Source organism: Xenopus laevis, chromosome 2L (genome assembly GCF_017654675.1).
Source record: "Xenopus laevis strain J_2021 chromosome 2L, Xenopus_laevis_v10.1, whole genome shotgun sequence".
NCBI lineage: Eukaryota > Metazoa > Chordata > Amphibia > Anura > Pipidae > Xenopus > Xenopus laevis.
In genome coordinates, this window is record NC_054373.1 from 8,749,289 (window position 1) to 8,759,552 (window position 10,264).

Sequence of the window (10,264 nt, forward strand, 5' to 3'; positions counted from 1 at the left end):
TTCTAGACCATTTTTCAAAGTCTTTACACATCGAAGTAAAACTTCATTTGATTCGAACGATCTGAATCGAATGCTCGAACGATTTTACTTTGATCATTCGATGGGCAAATTTGGTGAAAAATTCTTATATCGAAAAGTCAAAGTATTTCAAAGTAGGGGGTTCTTCACAGTTTGGACAGTGAGGTTGTGGAATGCACTGCAGGGTGATGTTGTGATGCTGATTCAGTTAATGACTATAAGAGGGACTTGGATGATTTTTTGGACAGACATGGGGGCAAATTCACTAAGCACCGAAGCGCCAAACGCTAGCGTTCATTCGCTAGCGTTTGGCATTTTCGTTACTGCGCATATTCACGCTTCGTTTTGCTAGTGTTACTTCGCACCCTTACGCCAGGCGAATTTTCGCTAGCGACGTAACTACGCAAATTCACTAACTTGCGCAGTGTACTGAACGCTACCTTTTACGCTAGACTTCCTTTGCCACCTCAGACCTGGCGAAGCGCAATAGAGTAGATAGGGATTGTTTCAAAAAAAGTCAAATTTTTTTCTAAGTCCCAAAAAACAATGGCGTGTTTTCTACATGATGGGTGATAGGCTGAAAAAGATCGAACAATTTTTTGGGGCTCCCCTCCTTCCCCCCTACATTTCCTGACTCATGGCAACTTACCTAGACAGTGGGCACATGTGTAGGGCAAAATAACATTTTTATTTGCTGATTTGAAGGTTTTCTAGGCATTTGTAGTGCTGATACGTATTCCTCCATTGAAATTTGAATTTTGCGCCGTATGCAAATTAGCCTTCGCTAGCGTAACTTCGCTTTACATAGCGAATCAACGCTAGCGCAACTTTGCAACCTTACGCTACCCCTGAGCGCAACTTCAGATTTTAGTGAATTTGCGGAGCGCTGGCGAAACTACGCCTGGCGAAGTGCGGCGAAGTGCGGCGAAGCGCGGCGAAGTTGCGCCTGGCGAAACTACGAATGTTAGTGAATTTACCCCATAGTATCAAAGGCTATTATGATACTAAGCTCTATAGTTAGTGTATGAGTATATATAGTTTATGTGAGTGTATGGAGGGGTCAGTAAATTTATGTGTATGTATAGATGCTGGGTTTCATGTGGTGGGGTTAAACTTTATGGAATTGGTGTTTTTTCAACCCGATTTAACTATGTAGCTATGTACAGGTATGGGATCCATTATCTGGAAACTCATTATCCAGAAGCTCTGAATTATGAGATGGCCGTCTCCCACAGACTCCATTTTAGTTCAATAATTCAGATTTTTTAAACAAATTTCCTTTTTAGCTGTATTAATAAAACAGTCATTTGTACCTGATCCAAACTAAGATATAAATAATACTTATCAGAACCAAAACAAACCTATTGAGTTTATTTATTATGTTAATGATTATTTATCAGACTTTAGGTATGTAGATCAAGGTTATGAAAAGATCCTTTATCCAGAAAACACCCGGTCCTGAGCATTCTGGATAACAGATAGCATTCATGTAATTGCTTTTTTTCAGGTGCTAGGATTTTTTTAATGAATCAGAATAGCTTCACCTCATTGCACCTCTAATTATTTTCTGAAATATACTCAATTCCTGAAACTGCGCTCTGCTCCTCACACTACATTTTGAATCCAGTGTGAGATGCAGACCGCAACTTTGACTATTGTGCAATATGTTCTCTTGAGCCCCTAGTATCAGCAGTCTAAAGCTGAATATTATGTATTAGAAACCTCTATAAAATAGAATTAATATAAACTGCAAAAGAGCTCTCTCTAAATTTACATCAATTAATTGTTTGGATAACATCCACTATAAATTATGGTATAATATGTGTTAGTGAATCTCTGCAGTGCATATACATTTGCAAGACGTGCCATTTATCAAAGACTCACTTTATACATTTTTATGGTTAACAGAATGTGCAGTAAATCCAGCTGACAGAGTGGACTGTGGATACAGAGGGATTACCCAGGCAGATTGCGAAGGAAAAAACTGCTGCTTCGATTCCACTATCCCTGAAACAAAATGGTGCTTCTATAAACCGGCAGATGGTATTTCAACAGACTATATATGTTTCAACTAATGTTCCACTGAGCACAAGAGGCAGCAGGATATTTTGTTTAGGAAACTGATTAAAGATCGATACAGACCCCAGACCATGAGAGCATTTAGCAAACATAATGTTCCAAACAGGAGGTGGGGTCCTTCTTAAAGAGTCTATTTTAGTTCAGTGTAAATAAATAAAAATAACAAATAGGGTAAAATGGGTAAATAGACTGTGCAAAATAAAAAATAATAAAGGCTGGAGTTACAAGATGTCTTACGTAATTGCCAGAATACAATACAACCTCCTTCTAAGTAACCAACCAGTCAACATGTAACATTGGAACACGAGATATGGAAGACTTTCTCTTAAACAGTTTAACTTTATTGTGGTGACTTCTTCTTACAGGAAAATTGCAGCCCAATCATTGGTCCTCACCTTTCCCTGACACAGACTGCTGTCCCTTGCTCCATCACTGCCAAAATGGCCACCACCTTTCCTGTTCCTGTTTTTTAATCACTGTTCACTACCATCCATTTCATACTTCACAGTTTACTTAGGAATTACTGCCACCTAGTGGCCAAACTAATTATATATCAATTACCATTACTAAACACTTCACATTTCACCCCTGTACAAGCAAGTAGAAGGGGGAGCACATGGGACAAAACTGTTCAGTTAGTTTGCTTTTGATCCTGAGTACACAGGTCAGTTATTATGTCCCATATGACCCCCCATTCAAGTCACTGAGTGACTAACAGGTTAGAAAGTGGTAAATGACAAAGTTGTATTTTGTCTATTATATTAGACACTTTAGCCTTTATAGACAGGGTTGGCCATTATGGGCCCCGTTGGTCCAGACCTAATCCTCACAGCTGCTGCGCTCCTGAACCTTCCTCCTGTTCAATAACACAAAAGAGTAGGTATGTGCTGGTGAAGGCAAGGGGTCAGAGCTGGAGAGGGTGGCAGTGGAGGCTGGGGAAGGGTTTTGGGAGCTGGGGGGCCTAATTAGGCAGCCCAGTGGGCCCTGACACTCCAAGCTGATGCTGTTTGTTTTTGGCTAATTAATTAAAAAAAATATTTTAATTAGCCTATTAAGCCACTTTTATTTTTACACTAAAATAAATGTATTTAATAATCAAAATAATATACAGGTATGGGAAGGGCCGTCACTTAAAGGCTCCATACTATCATAATAATCCAACTTTTTAAAAATGATTTCCTTTTTCTCTGTAATAATAAAACAGAACCTTATACTTGATCCGAACTAATATATAATTAATCCTTATTGGAAACAAAACCATCTTATTGGGTTTATTTAATAGTTACATGATTTTTAAATGATTATATATATATTCACTTATATCCCAACATCCAGGACCACTGACTGACAGGGTTGTCACATTTTTTGCTGCATAATAATGGACTTGGTGGTGATGTCAATTGGGGGTGGGACAATGATGCAATGGGGGTGGGTAATGGGTGGGCAGGTGGGGCAATGGCCAAGTATTGGCAAGAACTGGTACATTTGCAATAACAGCTCTGGCAACCCCACCCACTGAACCAATACAAGATCACATTCCAACATCCAGGAGGGGAGGTGATAGATCTTGTTTGCTATTACAGTGACAAACTTTTTGGATTTAAAAAACATTGGTTCTAGATGTCTAAATGAACAATGTTGTTTTAATTTTTATTGAAAATCACTTCATGTGAAGTCTATTGTTATATTGCATTTAATCTGATAGTAGTTTTGCTTTTGCTGCACATACAAATTTGTATATATATATACATATATGCATGAAGGAATGAAGCAGCACACGATTCTTTGCAAAAGTGTATATTACATATCAAACATCAGTACAGCGACGTTTCGGGCAAGCTATATGCCCTTTATCAAGCCATATTAAAAGTGAGCATTATACACGTGAACTTTAAAAGCAACAAACATGAAATGACTTCATTGCATAATGATTGGCCCACATCCATCACTACACTGGTTTAACCCTATATATCCATTTAATGGATTAGAGAAATAGAAATAGATCATAGTCTTTGTTGAGACCTGAGGGATATAATGATCCAAGTTTTTTGATCCACCACACCTCTCTCTGTTTTAATTTTAATTCTCTATCTCCCCCTCTTTTCAAGGGAGGTATCGTTTCCAACACCATAAATTTCAGTTGGTCTGCAGTATGTCCTTTTTCCAAGAAATGCTTGGACAAAGGCAGGCTCATATTACCTAGATTGATGCTGGAACGGTGTTGGGAGATACGTGATTTGACCATCTGTGTGGTCTCACCTATATAGATGAGACCACACGGACATATCAACACATATATTGCAAATTTAGATCTGCATATGTATGTATATCTAGTGGGGACGTGACGGGGACCCCCCACAGGAGCGTGCACCGAGACCTACACTGACTACATTGTTGAGAGTGCTGGGGCACATATTGGTATTGTGTATATATATATAAAGTGAGAGAATATATATGTATGTGTGTCCATCTCTGATTTTGTCTCTGCTTTTTTGCACATTTATTACAGCTCCAGCTAAGAAAGCAGCATGCGCAGTGCCCCCTGAAAAAAGAACTGACTGTGGATACCCAGGGATTACAGACAAAGACTGCAGGGCGAAGGGTTGCTGTTATGATGAAAGTATTCCTGACGTTATATGGTGCTTCTAAAAAGCAGGTACTTTCCATTCTTGAATCGACTGCTGTAAAGGAGAAAGTAGTGGGCTGTTTTCTTAAAGTGACAGTATACTGATCAGTTATGGGTTTAGAATATTAAAAATATATATATTTCAGAATTGCAGAAAGCCAGTGATACAATGTGACCAATGCTGTTTTATTATTATTAACACATATTTATAAAGTGCAGACGCATTTTACAGCACTGTACAATTAATGGCTGCATAGGCAGCAGAGGAAAGGGATGTGTGAAAACATTAAGCCACATCTACTATCCTCATACCACACCCACTTTTAAAGCTCCACCCTTTAGAACCTGGTGTTAAGTGGGTCTTCATAAAGAAGGAAAAGAAACAGTTGCTTCCAGTCTAATAACCCACAGTAAACTGATCCTAAGATTATTATAAATGCAGAGAGAGAACTGGTTTGTTGCTCAGTACCAGTGACTAGATTTCTAACCCTAAGGGCTCAAAAGTAAAACTGTTAGAATTGTTCAGTGGTGCCTGTTAGAGTGCACAGTTATGTAGCAAACAATCAGTACATGAGTGATGGAAACCGCTGCTGACTACAAGGAAGACAATTGACCTACACTGTCAACAGCTTCTCAACAGCTGCTCAGAGCCCACTGAGCATGTGAGTGTCACAGACACTTTCCAAGATGGTGACCCCCTGTGACAAGTTTGAAGTCCTGGATCATTGCTGCTATTGACAAGCTGAAACTTTAGCCTCGTGCAATAAGTTCACTAAATAAAATATGGTATTTTTACCTGCCGGTTTTGACTCGTACAGCCCAGTAATTTGAAGGGCTGCCTGGGTCAAAACTTGATGAACAAATGAGGAAAACTGGGTAGGATTTCCCATGATTGACACGTCAATCGTGCAATCACCAATCACGTGTCATAGCCATGCCCCCTGATGTCACAGCCCACCCTCCACTGCATCATGGCTGTGCCCCCTGCCCAGTCTCCAACAGTAGAAAAGGTGCAAACCCTAATAATAAACCGTTTACCCAAATGCAGCCTTGTATGTTTACATGGTCAAGGGACTTTCACGGCTTCCTATTCCTAGGGGGTATATTAGCTCCAAACAATCTGTATAATTCGTAGGGATTCATAAGTATAAGAGGCATTTCATCAAATATATGCGATATGTGGTGATATATTAATCATATTGGATGGTACACCAGTAGTGATGGGCGAATTTATTCGCCAGGCTCGAATTCGCAGTGAATTTGCGCAATTCGCCACCAGCGAATACATTCGCGAAACGCCCGTGAAAATTCACGGCAAAAATTCGCCTGCGTCAAAAATTTTTTTTGCAAAAAACAGACGCCGGAGTCAAAAACGGACGCTGGAGTCAAAAACGGGCGCCGGCGTCAAAAACGAGACGCCGGCGCAAATTCGCCCATCACTATACATCAGTCAAATTTATAGAAATTATTAATGATGCCAATAAACAGCATCCCACAGTTACATTTATACATGAAATTGGAGGTAAAAGCATAAACTTTCTAGACATAAAACTAGATATTGTAGTGGATAAAATAGCCATTGTACTATACAGAAAACCCACTGATAGAAACAATATTTTGGATGTACAAAGCTTTCATAATCCTGGTGTAGTTAAAGTTATCCCTAAAGGGCAATTCCTATGGGCTCATAGGATTGTCTCTAGTAAAGAAACATACAACATAGCAGCAAAGTCACTGGAAAAAAGATTTCTAGAAAAAGGATACAATGGACACTATCTTACTAAGGCAAATGAAGAAGTGTCAAAAATCCCCAGAGAACAGTTGTTGGTTGATAAAAACATTGGAATAAACAAAAATCAAATTAGGCATCCAGTATTTGAGAGCCAGTATGGGAATTTTAGTAAGAAAGTGGAAAATGTGGTTAAACAGTATTGGCCGATTATACAAAGCAGCAAAAATTACGGTAAATGCTTCTCAGTCCCCCGATGCTTAGTTACAAAACAGGGAGAACACTAAGGGGCAGATTTATCAAGGGTCGAAGTGAAAATTCAAATTAAAAAAATTCTAATTTCAAGCTATTTTGGTGTACCTCGACTAGAGAACAGTCCAAATTCAATTTGAATTTGAAAAAAATTAGAAAATTTGAATATCGAAATTTATCATGTACTGTCTTTTTTCAACTTCAACCATTCGCCATCTAAAACCTGCCGTATTGCTATTTTAGTCTATGGGCGACCTCCTAGAACCTATTTGGAGTCAATTGGTGGACTTTGAAAAATTTGAATTCGATTGAATACGATGTAACTTCAATTCGTATGATTCGAATTTGATGAAACCGACCTATTCACACCCAAAAAAAAACCTTTAGATTTTTTGATGAATTTTGGTAGGTCTTTTTTATTCGAATTTCAAAGTTATGGGAGTTCAAAAAAACTCCCATTACTTCGAAGTTTGACTAAAAACTTTTTGGGTCAGACTGTTGTTTTTCAGGTGGCCAATGAGCAATTACCCAGGAATGAACTTTGAGCTTTGAATATCCCTTGGATATTCCCCCCTCTGCTTCCTTCATTTCTTCAAATTCACTAATTTGTAGGGATTCACCAAATCCAGGATTCAGTTCAGCCAAATCCAAGTGCCTGGCCGAATCAAATCCGAAAAATCACATGACTTTTCATCACACAAACAAGGAATTCAAATTTCTTTTTACTCTGTGCGGTTCTTTCCCCCTCATTTACATCTACAAACTAGGGTTCGAATACGGTTTGGTATTTGTCTGAATCTTTCACTCAGATTTGGCCAAATCCTAAAATAGCGAATTCAGTTCACCTCTAATAATTTGTATTTGTGCATTTAAGCTCACTGAAATGTTCTGTAAAATAAACGCTGACTAAAACTGCTCTATGTTCATGCTCTTAGTCTTAGATATTTGAAATTTGAAGTGCAATTAGATCGCCCAGTTCTAAATTAAAGGGACACTAAAGCCTGCTGAACTGCACTGCTTAACCACACTTTACTCTGTCGTTGCTGGACTACAAATCCTGGCATACTTATTATCAAGGTTAAAGCATTCTGGGAGTTGTAGTCCAGCAACATCAGGGTTGTATTCTTAAAGCAATACGTTCTCCCAGCTTTCTAGGGCCCACGGCAGCATTAAAATTCAAAATAATCCTCTAATGAGAAGCTGATCTCTGTATATCTGGCTGTATGTTATTTGTTCCTGCAACTGGATTTGCAGTTTCCCAGCACTGTCCAAGTCTGTTTTATTCAGTGTCATATAATCACCCCAAAATTACACAATAATCTCTGTATGTAAGATAAGAACAAGATGGCTGACATAGTTCTGGGAATCAGCATTCTAATTGGTCGATTCTCTTTGAATTGTAATTACGTTTTTGGTCAGTAGTATTCTCATAGGTGAATTGGTTTCCTTGTGTAACTATGTTTTTCTCAACTTCTTTAGAGACCTAGGGTTGTAGTGATGCAGCTTTATTGTTGAGTTTAGTGTCTGTTAAAGTAATGTAATTTCTATAAAATGTAATTATTTCTAATATTTAGATTTCTGTGTCCTTGCAGCACCTTAATTGATGGGCTACACAGAGATATCATCAGATCACAGAAATTTACAAGTTTTGATTTCAAATGGAATATGTAATCAAGGATATGTGTTGATTAACTCCCAATAAAACAGTTCTGCATATTTGTTTTATTTCTGTCTTTTATATGCGCAAACTTATAAGGACAATGTTGTTGTAAACGATGAATTCCTCTTTAAGGCTTATAGTGTACCTGCCATTAATGAGTTAAATTACTGTATATAATATATACAGCTCTCACCTTGCTGTCTTCCTATCTTGCCCATTCCCAAGGCTTGCAGCTCAACCCATTTTCTTTTCAGATTGAAAGCTCTTTTGGGCAGAGCCATTTTTACCTCTATAATTAGTTATCTAATATAAGTAATTCAAAAAACAACTTGACTAGCTAAGTAATTATTGAAGACATTTCAGTACTTATCCCAGCAGCTTCTTCAGTTCAACTGACTGGTGGGGGAAGTTCTCAGCATTTAGACTCTTCCACTAATCCAATCACAACACTAATCCACTAATCCAATCACAACAGCACATTGTAAGTCTTCAGAGAGGTGAGGTGACATCTGAAGAAGCTGCTCGGATGAGTAATAAAACGTCTTCAATAATTACCATGACCTGGATGAATGAAAATCTTCATAGTCTACTATTAGTTATTTGTAGTTTTTGTATCTGTTCTCTCGCATGTTTAAAGGCTAGAGAGGAGTTTAGGGAATATGAAGCTGCTAAGAATTAGACAAAGCCAGCACTGCTGCTTGGTGCTACAATAGTTGAAGGCACTGAAGGCAAACTTTATTGAATTTACTTAGACTTTGCTAAAGCATTTGATACAGTGCCACACAAAAGGTTACTGGTTAAATTAAGGAATGTTGGCCTGGAACATAGTATTTGTACCTGGATAGAGAACTGGCTAAAAGATAGACTACAAAGAGTGGTGGTAAATGGAACATTTTCTAATTGGACCAGTGTTGTTAGTGGAGTACCGCAGGGCTCTGTACTAGGTCCCTTGCTTTTCAACTATTAATGACCTGGAGGTGGCCATTGAAAGTACTGTTTCTATTTTTGCAGATGATACTAAATTGTGCAGAACTATAGGTTCCATGCAGGATGCTGCCACTTTGCAGTATGATTTGTCTAAACTGGAAAACTGGGCAGCAAACTGGAAAATGAGGTTCAATGTTGATAAATGCAGGTTATGCACTTTGGCAAAAATAATATAAATGCAAGTTATACACTAAATGGCAGTGTGTTGGGAGTTTCCTTAAATGAGAAGGATCTAGGGGTCTTTGTAGATAACACGTTGTCTAATTCTGGGCAGTGTCATTCTGTGGCTACTAAAGCAAATAAAGTTCTGTCTTGTATAAAAAAGGGCATTAATTCAAGGGATGAAAACATAATTATGTCTCTTTATAGGTCCCTGGTGAGGCCTCATCTGGAGTATGGGGGGCAGTTTTGGACTCCAGTCCTTAAGAGGGATATAAATGAGCTGGAGAGAGTGCAGAGACTAAGTGCAACTAAACTGGTTAGAGGGACGGAAGAGTTAAATTATGAGGAGAGACTGTCAAGGTTACATAGTTACATAGTTAAATTGGGTTGAAAAAAGACAAAGTCCATCAAGTTCAACCCCTCCAAATGAAAACCCAGCCCCATACACACACCCCTCCCTACTTTTAGGTTGAGGTTGTTTTCTCTGGAAAAAAGGCGCTTGTGAGGGGACATGATTACACTTTACAAGTACATTAGAGGACATTATAGACAAATAGCAGGGGACCTTTTTACCCATAAAGTGGATCACCATACCAGAGGCCTCCCCTTTAAACTAGAAGAAAAGAAGTTTAATTTGAAGCAACGTAGAGGGTTCTTCACAGTCAGGACAGTGAGGTTGGGGAATGCACTGCCGGGTGATGTTGTGATGCTGATTCAGTTAATGACTATAAAAGGGACTTGGATGATTTTT

General features: G+C 38.5%; 1 long non-coding RNA gene across 1 annotated transcript; it reads left to right on the plus strand.

The window, feature by feature from the left end:
- Positions 1-1,926: 1,926 nt before the first annotated feature.
- LOC121399809 lies at positions 1,927-8,420 on the plus strand. The gene is made up of 3 exons (XR_005965279.1): positions 1,927-2,061; positions 4,607-4,753; positions 8,297-8,420. It is a non-coding gene; the product is annotated as an uncharacterized LOC121399809 (long non-coding RNA).
- Positions 8,421-10,264: the final 1,844 nt, after the last annotated feature.